At 42.6% G+C, this 16,948-nt stretch overlaps 1 long non-coding RNA gene across 1 annotated transcript; it reads left to right on the top strand.

The window, feature by feature from the left end:
* Positions 1-12,259: 12,259 nt before the first annotated feature.
* Positions 12,260-14,589, top strand: LOC115108708 (uncharacterized). The gene is made up of 4 exons (XR_003860382.2): positions 12,260-12,317; positions 12,521-12,609; positions 12,789-12,843; positions 14,453-14,589. It is a non-coding gene; the product is annotated as an uncharacterized LOC115108708 (long non-coding RNA).
* The last annotated feature ends 2,359 nt before the right edge of the window (positions 14,590-16,948 follow it).

The raw sequence follows: 16,948 nt of genomic DNA on the forward strand, positions 1-16,948 counted from the left end.
CCACGCCACCTGTGGTATCCTGCTATCAAAGTGTAATAGGTTGGAAGTGCCTCTATAGAGAGCAATAGTAATGGTGTCTTTTTGTATTTAATTTGTATTTTATTTCACCTTTATTTAACCAGGTAGGCTAGTTGAGAACAAGTTCTCATTTGCAACTTTGTAGATGACATCGCCGAAGTCGAGGATCGGTAGGATAGTCAGTTTTACTAGGGTAAATTTGGCGGCGTGAGTGAAGGAGGCTTTGTTGCGGAATAGAAAGCCGACTCTAGATTTGATTTTTGATTTTCGATTGTAGGCACTAACCTCGCCATGGTTCGTTGGACAAAGCTATGTGTAAATGAATGGAGTTTTTGTAAGGTTTTTGGATAAACGCAGAAAATGTGGTCTGTGGTAAACACAGGCTTAGAAGATTTTTGTTCTATGAGATAATCTTCATCAGTCAACATCCCTTTTTGTGAATTTTGAAGCATTTATGTAATAAAAAAAGCACATAAAGGCTTCATAATTCATGAAGGTCATGTTAACTGACTGACCAAACATATAAGATCTTCTAAACCTGTGCTAATCTCATACTAAATTTTCGTCTTTTATCCCAAAACCCTATTCTTTACCCATTAATTTTACCCATAGAAATGGCTGAACGAACCAGAGGTAACTCTGTTTCTGGTTTTTAGGACAGTTTAAATTAACTGTTGGTGTGCTCTGATTGGTTGCGGGCATGAATGGAGAATAAATCTCCCCATTTCCTGGCTGTGCAATTGGCTGTGCAATTAATATGTGCATTTCATGCCAGAGAAAGCACTAATACATGCACTGAGCACTTGTCTCTTCTTACTAGCACTGATTTATCAGATAGCTGCTGTAATGAGGATTTTTTTTACTTGCAATGACTGCAATATGTGGTTATTTTATCTACCTTAATTGAATGCACTGCCGCCATGACTGTAAATTGCGATGGATATTTGTATGCTCAATACTTTAAAGTGAGAAACTTGCTGTGCTGAGACTCTGACAGAGGAGAGTCAGATTAAGAGGACAATGGTTGAAATAGCTGTTTTAGGGCTGCTTGGGTCCCTTTAGTATCTGCTAAATATTGTATACATTTTTTGATAAGTAGACATTTTTGTTGTGACATTCTATGGATAAAGTTACTCCATTTATGTGAAAAGCATACTGGTGAAATCTGTAAAGTATAATAAGCTAAGCAGGGTTGGTCCTGGTCAGTTCCTGGATGGGAGACCAGATGCTGCTGGAAGTGGTGTTGGAGGGCCAGTAGGAGGCACTCTTTCCTCTGGTCTAAAAAAATATCCCAATGCCCCAGGGCAGTGATTGGGGACACTGCCCTGTGTAGGGTGCTGTTTTTCAGATGGGACGTTAAAACGGGTGTCCTGACTCTCTGAGGTCATTAAAGATCCCATGGCACTTATCGTAAGACCATGTAGGGTGTTAACTCTGATCAGGCCCCTACACCCAAACAAGGTGTCCCACCTCTGGCTAAATTCCCAATCTGGCCCTCAAACCATCATGGTCACCTAATAATCCCCAGTTTACAATTGGCTCATTAATCCCCCTCCTCTCCCCTGTAACTATTCCCCAGGTCGTTGCTGCAAATGAGAACGTGTTCTCAGTCAATTTACCTGGTAAAATAACGGATAAATAAAAAAAAAATAATAAAATCTATATGAAAAATAATGATCTGATATTGCTATTGTCAGGTGTCAGGTTCAAAGCTTAGGTTCAATGTTAGCTATCTAGCTAACATTAGGCTATAACTAGTGTTTACCTGCCTCAGTCTGTAGCGAGTTTAAGACCGCAACATTCTGGCACTTTCTTTATTCTGAAGAATGGTGCGTGCGCTTGGCCAGAACTTGCTGTTTCTCCTACTACCACGGTACAACAGCGCCATCTATTGACTTGATTGAATACTAACGCTAAAGCATGTATAATATACCATTTAGATGAATTAAGACAAATACATAAACAAATTGACTTAACAAATAAATATATAATAAAGGGGTGTCTGTTTTTAATGACTTTGTTTTCAACCCATTACACTATCCCCTCTTTTTGATGACTCCTGGCATCTATTTGTTTGTCTGTCTAAAGTCAATGTCTAGCATGTCCAGACAAGTGGTGTTACTTCGTGCCAGTAATCTCCTTGTAAAACTGGATAAGTCATCATGTTTCCAGTCACCATGTAAGAATTGAGCACAACTGTGTTTGCTCCTTATCTCCATGACTGGTATGACGGTTGTCCCAGACTCTCAGAGCTAAATATGTATCTGGGCCTTCCAGTGCGCGTGGCCCTTCTCACAGGTAAGGCTTCCTTTCCATTGACCTCTTGCCTCTGTACTAGCACAACATCTTGGAGTTCCTCCTGCACTTCATCCTCCACTCCGTGCTGTTCAGGTCCTTCAGACTGTTGCTGGATCTGTTCTATTTCCTCTGCCACTGTAGGTCTGAACTCCTGAGCAGTAGCTTGCAGTCTGAACCGAGGACTGTGCTGGTAAGTATAGTAGCTTTACTCTTCATCTGAACTGTCAGATTCTTGGTCAATCATTTTACTGTTTGTTTTCTGTGTTTGTCTTAGTGTTGTTTGTTTGGAGTGTCCTGGTGCACTGGCAAGTCATTTACAGGTAACAGGAGGTTCCGGTGCAGCACACAAAGAGCTTTGTCTCCAGACTCTGACTAGATATTATACACTGGATCCTCTCTAATTCTCTCCACAACTCTGTGTACTGTCTTCTCCCAGTAAGCACAGAGTTTCCCGGGGCCACGTCTTTCCGATTGGTTCCGCACAAGGACTCGCTCACCCGGCTGTAGAGTTGCACCTTTGACCCCTTTGTCGTAGTACTTCTTCCCTTTCGCTGAGGACTTTTGACTGTTCTCAGAAGCAATTTTGTATGCATCTTTCATCTTTGTTGCCCACTTATCAGCAAATGTCTGTTGGGTTCTTGTCACTGTTTCGAGGTTGAAAAGTAGGTCGATAGGAAGGCTCTGCCATACAGGAGGCCTTGTACAGTTATAGGCATGGACGATGTTTGGTAGATGGTCTTTCCACTCTGGCATCTTCTCTTCTTGCATAGCACGGAGCTTCTGCAGGAGTGTTCTATTCATCCTTTCCAGACTGTTCCCTTGTGGATGGTATGGGGTAGTTAGAGAGTGTGAGATCCCTGCAAGCTGCTGGAGTCTCTGGAACAGGTTGTTCTCAAACTCTCGCCCTTGGTCGTGGTGAAGCTTACTATGATAGCCAAACTGAGGAATGACGTCTTGGAATATCTTCTCGGCTGCAGTTTTCCTGACATGTTCTTCGTTGGGTAGGCCTGTGCTACGCGTGTTAAATGATCGACCAGTACAATCATTTATTCATAGCCTCCTTTGCTTGGCTCAAGGTTCATGTAGTCGACGGAGAGAAGCTCAAAGGGTGGTGATAGAACCCATAGGTGCTTTCCCTGGAACACAGGGACGTTTCTGCTTGATACACTGTCTGATCACATAGTCTTCTTCGTTATGCTGCATGAATGGCCAATAAAATCTTTCCCTGACTAGATGAATCACTTCGTCTGCTCCGACGTGGCCAATGTCGTCATGTAAGTTTTTCAGCACCACTGATTTCAGCTTGCTGGGTAGTACAACTTGCTTTCGTTGTCCAGCCTCTCTGTACAAAATGTCATTTTCCATGACCAGCTTGTTCCACTCATGGACTAGTCTCCTTATTTCTGGTCTCATGAGCTTTTTCTCTTTCTCATTTGGATTCCATCTTTTGTTTTTCAGCGAGATGATATCTCTGATTGCAGCATCCTCGTTCTGTGCAGCCTATCCTCTGGTGTGATGGCAGGCACGCCTTTAGGTGACACACCACCCTCTCTAGAGTTGACTTGCAGCGCAGCCACCCATGGAACATCCACATTTTTCACTGCCCAGCTTTCTTTCCATACCGCTGAGATGACTTCTGGTGGCATATATTGTGTATTCACGCACGTGGTTGGGGAGAATGACAAGATAACGAGACAGTGTGTCAGCGTCTGCATTCACTTATCCATGCCTGTTTTTCAGGTCGAAGTGGAAGTTGGCCAACCCCCCGACCCAACCGTGACCTACTGCGTTGAGTCTAGTTGTGCTCAGAACATAGGTTAAAGGGTTGTTGTCTGTGTATACAGTAAAGGTGGATGCATAGTATAGATAGTCTCTAACTGTCACAGATCACTAATTTAAGTGCTAAAAACTCAAGTTAGCCAGAGTGGAGGTGGTACTTTTTCTCTTCTGGAGTTAGCGTTCTAGACCCATTCTCGATTATACGTAGTCTCCCGTTCTGATGTTGGCAAAGGAAAGCCCCTAGACCGTCATTGGAAGCGTCAGTGTGTAGCACAAATGGTAAGTCACAGTCTGGGTATGCTAGTATGAGTGGATTGGTTAGCATGTCCACCAACTTGGCTACGATGGATCTCTGTACAGCCATCCACTGGGCTGGTGTCTTGGGATGTCGTTGTCCATTGCTAACCTTTTTGGCCTGGGTTTTTCCTCTGGTTGACTTGGCAGTTTTCCCCTTTTCTTCTGGTGGACTTTGTAGCAGCTCAAATATGGGTTTGGCCATCCTGGAGAAATCTTGGTCTGTAGTAGCCGAAGAATCCCAGCAGTGTTCTGACCTCCCTAACTGTCTGTGGCTCCCTCTCCTTTATCCGCAACACTGCTCCCTTGGATTCCCCTCCGGACCTGCTTACCCTGTCCCAACCCCTCTCGCCTCAGCACCTGGTTCCCTGCAACCCGCCTGAGCTTCCCCTGGCCTGCACTCCATCTTCCTCCTGTGTTTCAATAAATACCTTGGTTACTTCAGCCCAGTCTCTTCACCTGTCTGCTCTTGGGTTTCCCTGTTACACTCTGCGTAACAATTGTACAGGTATGACTCCTCCTCCTATGCACCTTACATTTACATTACATTTAAGTCATTTAGCAGACGCTCTTATCCAGAGCGACTTACAAATTGGACCTTGACGCCTTTCCTAGGTTGTGACTGACATGTGTATGTGTATTTGTTGTGTCTGTAGGTCCATGGTGAGGATGCAGTGACGTATGCCTCAGTTATGCCTTCTTTTGCCAGAGGGAGAGAACCAGAGAGGAACCCTGGCGACCCCAGCTCCCTCTGTCACTGTCAATTAACCTCAGGGAACCAAAATGTCACGTTAAATTTGTTCAGTTTATGACTTTCTTTCAATACTTTCTGTATCCTGCACCCAAAAGTAAGTAGCTGCGTACTCAACTTCTGTGTTAGTGGAGGCCCTTTGCTGTAAACTGAAACTCTTTAGTTTATAGCCCTATATACAGCATTTTGGATTTTCAAGTCCCTCAGTCGAGCACCTGATCCACTTTTGTGTTTAAGCTGGGCTGAAGTGCATTTGGGTAGACTTTCTTGCCCTCTATATATTATTGATGTCTATCAGTGTACAATATGTGGGTTTGTTTTCCTTTTTAGATGTGTGCTCATAGACCACCACCACACACTTTAAAGATGAGTTAGCAGCAGCTAGCAGAGCAAAGGCTAGACGAAGTGGTCCATGGGCCAAGGCGCGTGCGCACACACACACACACACAATTCCATATTCTCAGTAACTCAAACAACCAACTTGTGCAATCCAAGTTCTCTTTTTAGTCAATACGAAAGGATCATGCCGCATTATCCTTGATGACTTCTTGAATCACATTTATTGTGATCATTCATCCACAAACAAACTGATGTAGCCAGCAATTTAAGATACCGCGGCGGCAGGTAGCCTAGTAGTTAGGGTGTTGGACTAGTAACCAAATGATTGCTAGATCGAATCCCTGAGCTGACAAGGTAAAAATCTGTTCTGCCCCTGAACAAGGCAGTTAACCCACTGTTCCTAGACCGTCATTGTAAATAAGAATTTGTTCTTAACTGACTAGTTAAATAAAACAAATATAATACAGGTGTAGGATATTAATTTGATCACTCTGTTACAGGTAATGTCCTGAGCAGCTGGAAATGCAAACTTGTCGTGTATTCGATTTTTAAAAAGGCTTTTAAAGTTTGTAATTTACACTTAAAAATGTCAGACTTGTTTTGCCCTAACTAAAAATGTATCAACCCCTACAAACATGTCCTGTTGCTGCAGGGTTATGTTCCTGCTGTGAGAAGCTGGTCAAATTAAGATCCATATGCACCGTTTGCAGTTTTTGGTATGTCAACATCAGTGGCATAAACGGTCGGTGCCGTTTATGATGAGGGAGGACGCTCTTTTTTTAATTCTTTTTTTTTAACGAGCATGGCCTTATTTCTATTACAGCATATTGGATGACTGTCATTCATGTTGCACTTATTCAGCTAAATTGAACATCGATAGGTTTAGGCTACTACATGATACTAAAAACTTTCCCTATACCCATCATGAGGTTGCTACAACCTAGCCTATAAATGAAAGAGAAGTAGGTCAAGAGAAATTTGAGTAATCAAGGCAACAAACATTGACACATTCAATACCGCCTTGCACACTCTTGCCTGCATGTAGCTGATCTAGGGTATCATTAGTTTAACAGTTGCAAGCAAGAGTTTCTATTGGACAAATTCCGGTATGTTTATTCTCGTTTCCTTACGTTTGCTTCCATTTAATAAACGTTTTTCAACAGAATCGGTTTAATGAATACAGCCCTGCTCACACGCAAATACAGTTCACTTTCATAGCTGCCACGTATAAACAGCATGATCATTGGGTCATTGTATAATTCCTTCTCGCATTCTTGTGCTCTCCTCCTCTCACTTTTTCCCTTTCGCTTGTGGACTTAAGTGCACAACACAACATCAGTCTGTGACCAATCCAAACCTCTATATCATAACTGCTAACTGCTAACCGCTACACACAGCCTACATCCTTGTCACCATATTAGCTAACATCATAGTCAACATAGATACTAGAACTAACACGTTAGTAAACCCACTACAATCATGGAGGACAGTATAGAGTCAGCAAGCAGTTTAGCAGTTACACCTGGGGGCCCCAGTGACAAAAAAGTACTAAAACCAAAAGCTTACCTTGACTTGGAAGAGTTCCAGTGTTGCATAGCCAGATAGCTAACATGGCATCCCTCTCTGTTTGAGCCGGGTGTTTGAGTAAGCTAAACTAGCTAGCTGCATTCGCTAAGTAAAAAGGAAAATAAATACAACAAAATATAGCTAACTCGCTCTTGCTTTTCCTTAATTTTTGAAATAATTAATTTGTTTAACACATCTTTCTCTCTCAACTACTCACCACATTATATGCACTGCAGTGTAGCTTGTGTTTTCAATGTTAGATTAATTCTCTGATCCTTTGATTGGGTGGACGACATGTCAGTTCATGCTGCAAGAGCTCTGATAGGTTGGAGGATATCCTCCGGAAATTGTCATAATTACTGTGTAAGTCTATGGAAGAGGGCACCATGAGCCTCCTAGGTTTTGTATTGAAGTCAATGTATACAGAGGAGGAGGGGAACTAGCTATCCCTCATGCAATCCTAGAGTTCTACTGTAGACCTTCATTGCAAAACAGTGTGTTTTTAATAAATTATTTGGTTACGTGAATATATTTAGTCATGTTTTACCTAAAAAGGGTTTTAACAATTGTTTCATTATTTTTATGAAATCCTCTGAAGAGCCTCCACTGGTCAAAATGTACAATTGTATCCAAATGGCCTGGTGTGATAAAATTGCTGTTATCCTTGCGCATCAACATCAAATCAAAGAAGATGGTATTAGCCAATCTAAGAAGTGACGTCTCAGTAAGACTAAGTCAAATCCAAAACAACACTGAACAGAGGAAGAAATTGTCTTTCCATGACAGACTGACCAGGTGAATCCAGATGAAAGCTATGATCCCTTATTGATGTCATGTGCTAAATCCACTTCAATCAGTGTAGATGAAGGGGAGGAGATGGGTTAAAGAAGACAATTGAGACATGGATTATTTATGTGTGCCATTCAGAGGGTGAATTGGCAAGACAAATGATTTAAGTGCCTTTGAACGGAGTATGGTAGTAGGTGCTAGGCACACTGGTTTGTGTCAAGAACTGCAACACTGCTAGGTTTTTCGCACTCAACAGTTTCCCGTGTGTATCAAGAATGCTCCACCACCCAAAGGAAATCTAGCCAACTTGACAACTGTGTGACGCATTGGAGTCAACATGGACCAGTATCTCTGTAGAACGCTTCCGACACCTTGTAGAGTCCATGCCCTGACAAATTGAGTCTGTTCTGAGGGAAAAAGGTGAGGGTGCAACTAGGGCTGTTAAGGTGGCCCTATTACCAACACACCGGCAGTCACAAGTCATGACCACAGTCAAATTCCATGTGACCGTTTAGTCATGGTAACTAGGCTTCTCCAAGCTCTGATGCTGCTGATAGTCATTAGTAGCCTACCAAACTTGCCTACCAAAGCCTACTAAACTGCCTGGTATTCACCACTCTATTGTCCCTCTAATCACTCTGACATCAATGCAAATGTAATCTAAACTAAAATCAAACACTTCATGAGAGCCCATGAGCTCATGTTGCGCAACATTTCTATAGGCTATGGAATTGTGTGAGATAACACATAAATTGATTATTTCCATAGAAGTTGACCCTTTACCCAGTACTTTGTTGAATCATTTTTGGCAGCGATAACACCCTTGTCTTCTTGGGTATGACGCTTCAAGCTTGGCACACCTGTATTTGGGGAGTTTCTCTCAAGCACTGTCAGGTTGGATGGGGAGTGTCGCTGCACCTTTTATAGGGCCTCCCAAGTGGCGGAGCGGTGTAAGTGTGCTTGAAGTGCTTGAAGTGTTCTACAGATCCATATGATCCCGAGCTGTGTTGCAGCCGGCTGCGACCGCGAGACCCATGAGGCGGCGCACAATTGGCACCGCGTCGTCCAGGTTAGGGGAGGGTTTGGCCAGCTGGGATGTCCTTGTCCATGCACGCTGACACGGTCGCCAGTTCTACGGTGTTTCCTCCAACCCATTGGTGCGGCTGGCTTCCGGATTAAGCGAGCAGTGTGTCAAGAAGAAGTAGTGCGGCTTGGCAGGGCCTTGTTTCGGAGGACGCATGGCTCTCGACCTTCACCTCTCCCGAGTCCGTGCAGGAGTTGCAGTGATGGGACAAGACTGTAACTACTGTACCAATTGGGGAGAAAAACGGGTAAAAAGTACCACACAAAAAAATGACTCATGCATAATCACATTTGTGGTCACTTTTGAGGATTGTGTATTCAGTTTTTTTATGCGAGTGGTTGTATTAATTTGGAATATATCGCATCCCACAACTGTCCCAGACTATGTACAGAATATTTATTTCTCGCACAGAAGGACAAGTTGACCAATAGAATATGAAAATGTTTGTACTATTGGGCATAGTAGATATAGGCTAGTGCTTTTTCTGTTTGTTTGGCATAGTCATCTTGTTGGCTGTAGAAAAGTAAATGTGGATAGTTCTGCTAACGTCTTCAATATGCGCCTCGGAATACGATAAAAAGGTTGCATGTGTCTGTCTTCACTTGTAGCCTACTTCGGAGCTTAGATAGATGACTATGAGAAAAACCCGATCACCTGACGGGCAGTGTCTAAGAATTGAGATATCTGAGTGTTGCTTTGGAATCTGCAGCTGGGTGAAGGGAATTCAAATGATTATATTCAGCCCAAGGGCACAATGGTCACTGGCTGCAAAAGGCATGGAGTTTTTTAGGGGGCATTACTGCCACACTAGGAGGATGCTTCCCGGAAATTCGAGTGCTAGTCAAATTGTGAATGAGAGACTGATGAAGTCTGTGCAGCCTGTGCAAGAAACAATGCAGAGCTCATGCCTTTCATGCAACTTTTTCCAAATCATCATGAGTTGCATCATGCAGCCTTAGAATGTATAACAAAATCTAAACATATAGCCCAACGTATATGTCTCACAACTAAAGTTGCATAAATAACTCTAAATGAAGGATGTAGGAGGAACTGTTTCTTTGTTAACCTATCAACACAGAATAGCCGCATGTGCTCACTCTCAGAAATCAGCTGACTGACAAGGGAAAAGTGAAAACCTCCATTGACTACATTGTTTTTCTACATTCTCAGGTACAGTATGTATTCTTCATAGGCGGCTGCTGATGGAGGACAACTCATAATAATTGCTGGAACCAAGTGAATGAAATGGCATCGTATTTGATACCATTCCACTAATTACGCTCCAACCATCACCATGAGCCCGTCCTCTAAAATTAAGGTGCCACCAACTCCTGTGTTATCCTTTTTATGCTACTATGATCTGGAAGAAATTAACAAGAAAGAAATATTAAGCCTGATAATGATGGTAAATTCAACCCCTGTTTATCAAGGCAACACTTTCACTGCTGTACCTCATTGTGTTGCCTTACAACTTGTAATTAAAATTGATTTTGGGGGGGGGGTTGTATCATTTGATTTACACAACATGCCTTCCAATTTGAAGCTTACAAAATATATTTTTTGTGAAATAAACAAGAAATCAGACAAAAAAACAGGAAACTTGAGTGTGCATAACTATTTACCCCCCCCAAAGGAAATACTTTGTAAAGCCAACTTTTGCAGCAATTACAGCTTAAAGTCTCTTGGATAAGCTTGGCACATCTAGCCACTGGGATTTCTCATTCTTCAAAGCAAAACTGCTCCAGCTCCTTCAAGTTGGATGGGTTCCGCTGGTGTACAGTAATCTTTAAATCATACCACAGATTCGCATTTGGATTGAGGTCAGGTAGCCTAGTAGTTAGGGTGTTGGACTAGTAACCAAATGATTGGGCTTTGACTAGATCATTCCAAGACATTTAAATGTTTCCCTTAAACCACTCGAGTTTTGCTTTAGCAGTATGCTTAAGCTCATTGTCCTGCTGGAAGGTGAACCCCCGTTCCAGTCTCAAATCTCTGGAAGACTGAAACAGTTTTCCTCAAGAAATCCCCTGTATTTAGCACCATCTATCATTCCTTCAATTCTGACCAGTTTCCCAGTCCATGCCGATGGAAAAACATCCCCACAGCATGATGCTGCCACCACCATGCTTCACTGTGGAGATTGTGTTCTCGGAGTGATGACAGATGCTGGGTTTGCGCCAGACATAGCATTTTCCTTGATGGTCAAAAAGCTCAATTTTAGTCTCATCTGACCAGAATACCTTCTTCTTCCAAATGTTTGGGGAGTCTCCCACATGCCTTTTGGCGAACATCAAACGTGTTTGCTTATTTTCTTCTTTCTTGCCTCTCTGATTAATGCCCTCCTTGCCTGGTCTGTGAGTTTTGGTGAGTGGCCCTCTCTTGGCAAGTTTGTTGTGGTGCCATATTCTTTCCATTTTTTAAATAATTGATTTAATGCTGCTCCATGGGATGTTCAAAGTTGCTGATTTGTTTTTATAACCTAACCCTGATCTGTACTTCTCCACAACTTTGTCCCTGACCTGTTTTGAGAGCTCCTTGGTCTTCATAGTTCCGCTTGCTTGGTGTTACTGTTATGATTGGTGTTTATATATTGGAGAGTTGAGACCAAATCATGGACGCTGGACAGAGTGGATTTCAGTTGTAACAAAATACAGTTTTAATGAGTCAAAGATATCTTGTCCCGCAGTTTTACGTGCACGGATCTAGTTCATATAACTCGGCAAGGAGTCAGGTGAAAAAGAGACCTTATACAAAGGTTACATTCATTTTTATACATAGAATAAAGTAGGTGGAGTCTTGTCGTTTTGGTCTTCTGACTGGTCACAAAGAGTTGGAGGCGGGCCTTGCTCTAGCCAGAGCGGGCCCCATTGGTGCATAGCAGAGTCTTGTTCTCTGAGCTCCCTGACCAGTAGAGGGGGTCAGTTTTATGGCTGGGTGTATGTGTTCTTGCGATGGAATGTCTTTGTTTCCTGGGGTCGGGAGACAACAAAGCTGAGGGGATAGTTTTATTGCTGGCTGTGTGAGCTAGTTCCTGTTTTAACAGGGGTAGGTAAGATGACTTGAGTCAGGCGGTTTGGCTTGGCGCTGTATAATATATATGAGCTATGTGTATGAATGTTTACATATATATATATATATATATATATATATATGACATTACCCCTTGCTTATTGGTGTTGCAGACTCTGGGTCCTTTCAGAACAGGTGTATATATACTGAGATCAAGTGACACTTAGATTGGACACAGGTGGACTTTAACTAATTATGTGACTTCTGAAGGTAATTGGTTGCACCAGATCTTATTTAAGGGCTTCATAGCAAAAGGGGTGAATACATATGCACGCACCACTTTTCTGGTTTTTTTTTTCTTCATTTCACTTCACCAATTTGGACTATTTTGTGAGTATCCAATACATGAAATCCAAATAAAAAAAAACATTTAAATTACAGGTTGTAATGAAACAAAATAGGAAAAACAGCAAGGGGGGTGAATACTTTTGCAAGGCACCTTATGTACTTTGTAATTTGTGTGTCAGTCCTTTCTGTTGTGAGCCAGGCTGATCTCAAGTGACACAGGTGTGCTCTGTGTCTTTCTCCATCAGTTCTTACCCAGTCGGAGGTGATTTGGGTGGCAGTGGTGCTTATGGCTGTGTGTGTGGCTGCAGCTTTGGTTGTCATCTTCAGGTGGAGGGTGCGTAAGTCATCTACAACTCTTAATTACCCTCTGAAATCAGCTTCTATTCTATCTGAACTGAACTAATTTCCTTCATACAGTTGGTAGATATTTATAATGTTGTATAGTAAAGAAAACCTTTCTTTTTGGTGTGAAATGTGTAATTTTATTAATGATTCACGATTGTACGATTTCAGATTATTTTTCAGGAAATCCGTCAACACAGGAAATGTGGTGCAAGCAAACAGTGATGTAAGTCAATCGATTCATCAACATGATTCATTTTTGTGTGTGTGTACGTGTTTAACGATGTATGTGTAACCAATGTGGAATGGCTAGCTAGTTAGCGCGTACCCCGCTAAGTGTTTCAATCGGTGACGTTGCACGCTCTTAGACCTTGAAGTAGTTCTCGCTTTTGTGGAGAGATGGGTAATGATGCATCGAGGGTGACTGTTGTCTGTGCGCAGAGGGTCCCTGGTTCGAGCCCAGGTAGGGGTGAGAAGGACGGAAGCTATACTGTTACATATGTGTGTAGGGCCAGAGAGCAGACATTACCTATACTAAGGTCAACCTTCCCACTGGTAGACCAACAGACTGAATATACAACCGTTAGATCAAGACCCTGAAACAGACTTCACTATTAAGACTATACGCTTATATTGATATATTAAAGAGATTAGCAGAATAATCAGATTCAATTCTCACCATTTCTGTTGCAAGATATATTTCTAAAGCAGTCACAATGTGCCAATTTACTTCCCTGTGCTTGGTCATTGAGTAACAGATAATGATTTTGTTTGAGGGGTATGTGTGTGTAACGGCTGTTTAAAGAAGAGGACAAAGGTGCAGCGTGGTACGTGTTCAAGATTTTTTGTAAAACTGAACACTAGAACAAAAAAATAACAAAGCGGAACAAACGAAACAGTTCTGTCTGGTGCAGACACACAACTGAATAATTACCCACAAAACCCATGTGGACAAGAGCTACCTAAGTATGGTTCCCAATCAGAACAACGATAGACAGCTGTCCCTGATTGAGAACCATACCCGGCCAAAAACAAAGAAATACAAAAACATAGAAAAAAGAACATAGAATGCCCACCCTAGTCACAATGTTAAAATATTTGCTTTAGTTTTTTAAAATTACTTGTTTGTTTTTCATTTACTGGCTCTGAGTTTCAAGATTGTGAAGTTGAGATGAGGAGAAAGAGGTAAGAACTAATTTTACTAGGCAAGTCAGTTAAGAACAAATTCTTATTTTCAATGACGGCCTAGGAACAGTTGGTTAACTGCCTGTTCAGGGGCAGAACGACAGATTTTGTACCTTGTCAGCTCGGGATTCGAACTTGCAACCTTTCGGTTACTAGTCCAACGCTCTAACCACTAGGCTACCCTGCCGCCCCTTGAACTTGAACTTGAAGGTTCATTTGAAATAAACGTTCTCAGTTAAGCTGTACCAAAAAGGGTACTTCTTCCATCACCACACCTTTTCAGGGGAATAGCTGACCTTGCATCAGTCTGCTCTGTGACATCTTCCTGTGTAGTCTCAACTTCACTTTTTTATTCTGCTCCAATGCATGATAACGCAATGAAAAGTGAGGCAGATGAAAATGGATATTACTGTTATTCTCAATCAGAGGTCAAGAGGTCACAGGGGAATCTGAAAGAGGAATCCTCATTAAGTACTACTGTCACACAGATCGGTTTCACATGTCTTGTGCTTGCCTCCACCCCCCACCAGGTGTCTCCCATTTGTTCCCATTATCCCCTCTGTATTTGTACCAGTGGTTTCTGTTTGTCTGTTGCTTAGTTCGTCTTGTCAAGCTTACCAGTGTGTTCTTCCGTACTCCTGTTTTTCTAGTCCACCCAGTTCCGAACTTTTCTGCCTGCCCTGACCTCAAGCCTGCCTGCCGTCCTGTACTCATCTGACTCTGACCTGGTTTACAAACTTCTGCCTGTCCTCGACCTGCCCCCTTATCTATTAATAAATATCAGAGACTCGAACCATCTGCCTCTTGTGTCTGCATTTGGGTCTCGTCCTGTGTCGTTATAACTACTGAATCGCATCTCTGCATGTCTGGCAGACATATCAGTGTGGATGACGGATCACCACCTCAAGCTGAACCTCGGCAAGACGGAGCTGCTCTTCCTCCCGGGGAAGGACTGCCCGTTCCATGATCTCGCCATCACGGTTGACAACTCCATTGTGTCCTCCTCCCAGAGCGCTAAGAACCTTGGCGTGATCCTGGACAACACCCTGTCGTTCTCAACTAACATCAAGGCGGTGGCCCGTTCTTGTAGGTTCATGCTCTACAACATCCGCAGAGTACGACCCTGCCTCACACAGGAAGCAGCGCAGGTCCTAATCCAGGCACTTGTCATCTCCCGTCTGGATTACTGCAACTCGCTGTTGGCTGGGCTGCCTGCCTGTGCCATTAAACCCCTACAACTCATCCAGAACGCCGCAGCCCGTCTGGTGTTCAACCTTCCCAAGTTCTCTCACGTCACCCCGCTCCTCCGCTCTCTCCACTGGCTTCCAGTTGAAGCTCGCATCCGCTACAAGACCATGGTGCTTGCCTACGGAGCTGTGAGGGGAACGGCACCTCAGTACCTCCAGGCTCTGATCAGGCCCTACACCCAAACAAGGGCACTGCGTCCTACCACTGAGGAAGTACAGTTCCCGCGCAGCCCAGTCAAAACTGTTCGCTGCTCTGGCCCCCCAATGGTGGAACAAACTCCCTCACGACGCCAGGACAGCGGAGTCAATCACCACCTTCCGGAGACACCTGAAACCCCACCTCTTTCAGGAATACCTAGGATAGGATAAAGTAATCCTTCTCACCCCCTTAAAAGATTTAGATGCACTATTGTAAAGTGGCTGTTCCACTGGATGTCTTAAGGTGAACGCACCAATTTGTAAGTCGCTCTGGATAAGAGCGTCTGCTAAATCACTTAAATGTAAATGTAATGTAATGAATTACTACTACACAAGATCTACACAGAACTGACTGGTTTTACTACTTGATTGCTATTGATGTGTAGCAAACCAGTAATTTAAGTAGTAATGCTACATTGGGACGTTTCACGACTGGTGAACACTACATATTTCCTACTCAAATCACTACATAATTCTCCCTTAATGACTACTGTGTAACTATTGAGCTTTTGGGTTCCTACTACTTAAATCCTACACATTCTGTCAAGCCTGCTCCCGCTCCCCATCCCTGGTGCGAGGGCGCCACCATCATTACGCGCAGCAGCTGTGCTCATTGGACTCACCTAGACTCCCTCACTAAGTTGATTGCCCCTGCATGTATGTCTGTTCCTCTGTATTTTTCCTTTCAGTAGAATTGTTTGTGTCCAGACGCTCTTCTTGTTCCGTTGCATGTCCGTCTATATTAAATGGTTCACTCCCTGTACCTACTCATCTCCTGTGTTGGGTGTTACAGAATGCTACTACCATTACAAGACGCATCATGGTGTTTTTTTTGTTTTGTTGGTGACGTCGGACTTGGATTCTGCCACCAATGGAACTGGGGCTGCCTAAACTGGCTCGTCGGGCTGTCATAGCTAGCTCGAGAGGTTTTTATTTTTATTTTTTTATTTTTTTATTAACAACAAATCAATACATAAAGCACATGAGGGAACACAAGCATACATAGATTACAAACAATGGACAATCGAGCTAGGGGGTACAATATCACATTACAATTACACAAGGACCTTAAGGGACATGCATATACTTACAATTCTAACAGCTTTTTTGTTAGTAGAGCATTTAACCGTCTTAAAATACAGTTCAATTTCTTTTTGTAGGATACGAAAATGTGGTTTTCTGTTTGTAAATTTACATTTGTGTATATGAAATTTGGCCAAAAGAATAATGAAATTAATTACATAAAAATGATTCCGCTTATTTCTATTGTATGTAAAGAATCCAAACAGTACATCTCTCCACAATAGTGTAAAATCTTCATAAATGTGTTCAATTATAAACCTACTGATGTCTTGCCACAGTTTTCTTACATGCATACAATGCCAAAAAAGATGCACAACTGTTTCTGGGTGGTCATTACAAAAGGAGCAATTTGAGTTGATGTTTTCCTTAAACTTCTTCATATAGTGGTTGGCAGGATAGTATTTATGAATAATTTTAAAGGAAACTTCCTTAATTTTGTTAACAAGTAGGTATGTTTGTGGCAACATCCAAACTTTTTTCCAACAGATATTATCAATAAATCCATTCCAGTAAGGCATGACATAAGGTATAGTTACAACATCCTGCTGAAACAAGGATCGTACCGCTCTGTTGAATGGACCAAAAGAGAAACAAATCTTTCCTACTGATGAGTCAACA

The sequence above is a fragment of the Oncorhynchus nerka genome, linkage group LG24, assembly GCF_034236695.1.
Source record: "Oncorhynchus nerka isolate Pitt River linkage group LG24, Oner_Uvic_2.0, whole genome shotgun sequence".
Lineage (NCBI taxonomy): Eukaryota > Metazoa > Chordata > Actinopteri > Salmoniformes > Salmonidae > Oncorhynchus > Oncorhynchus nerka.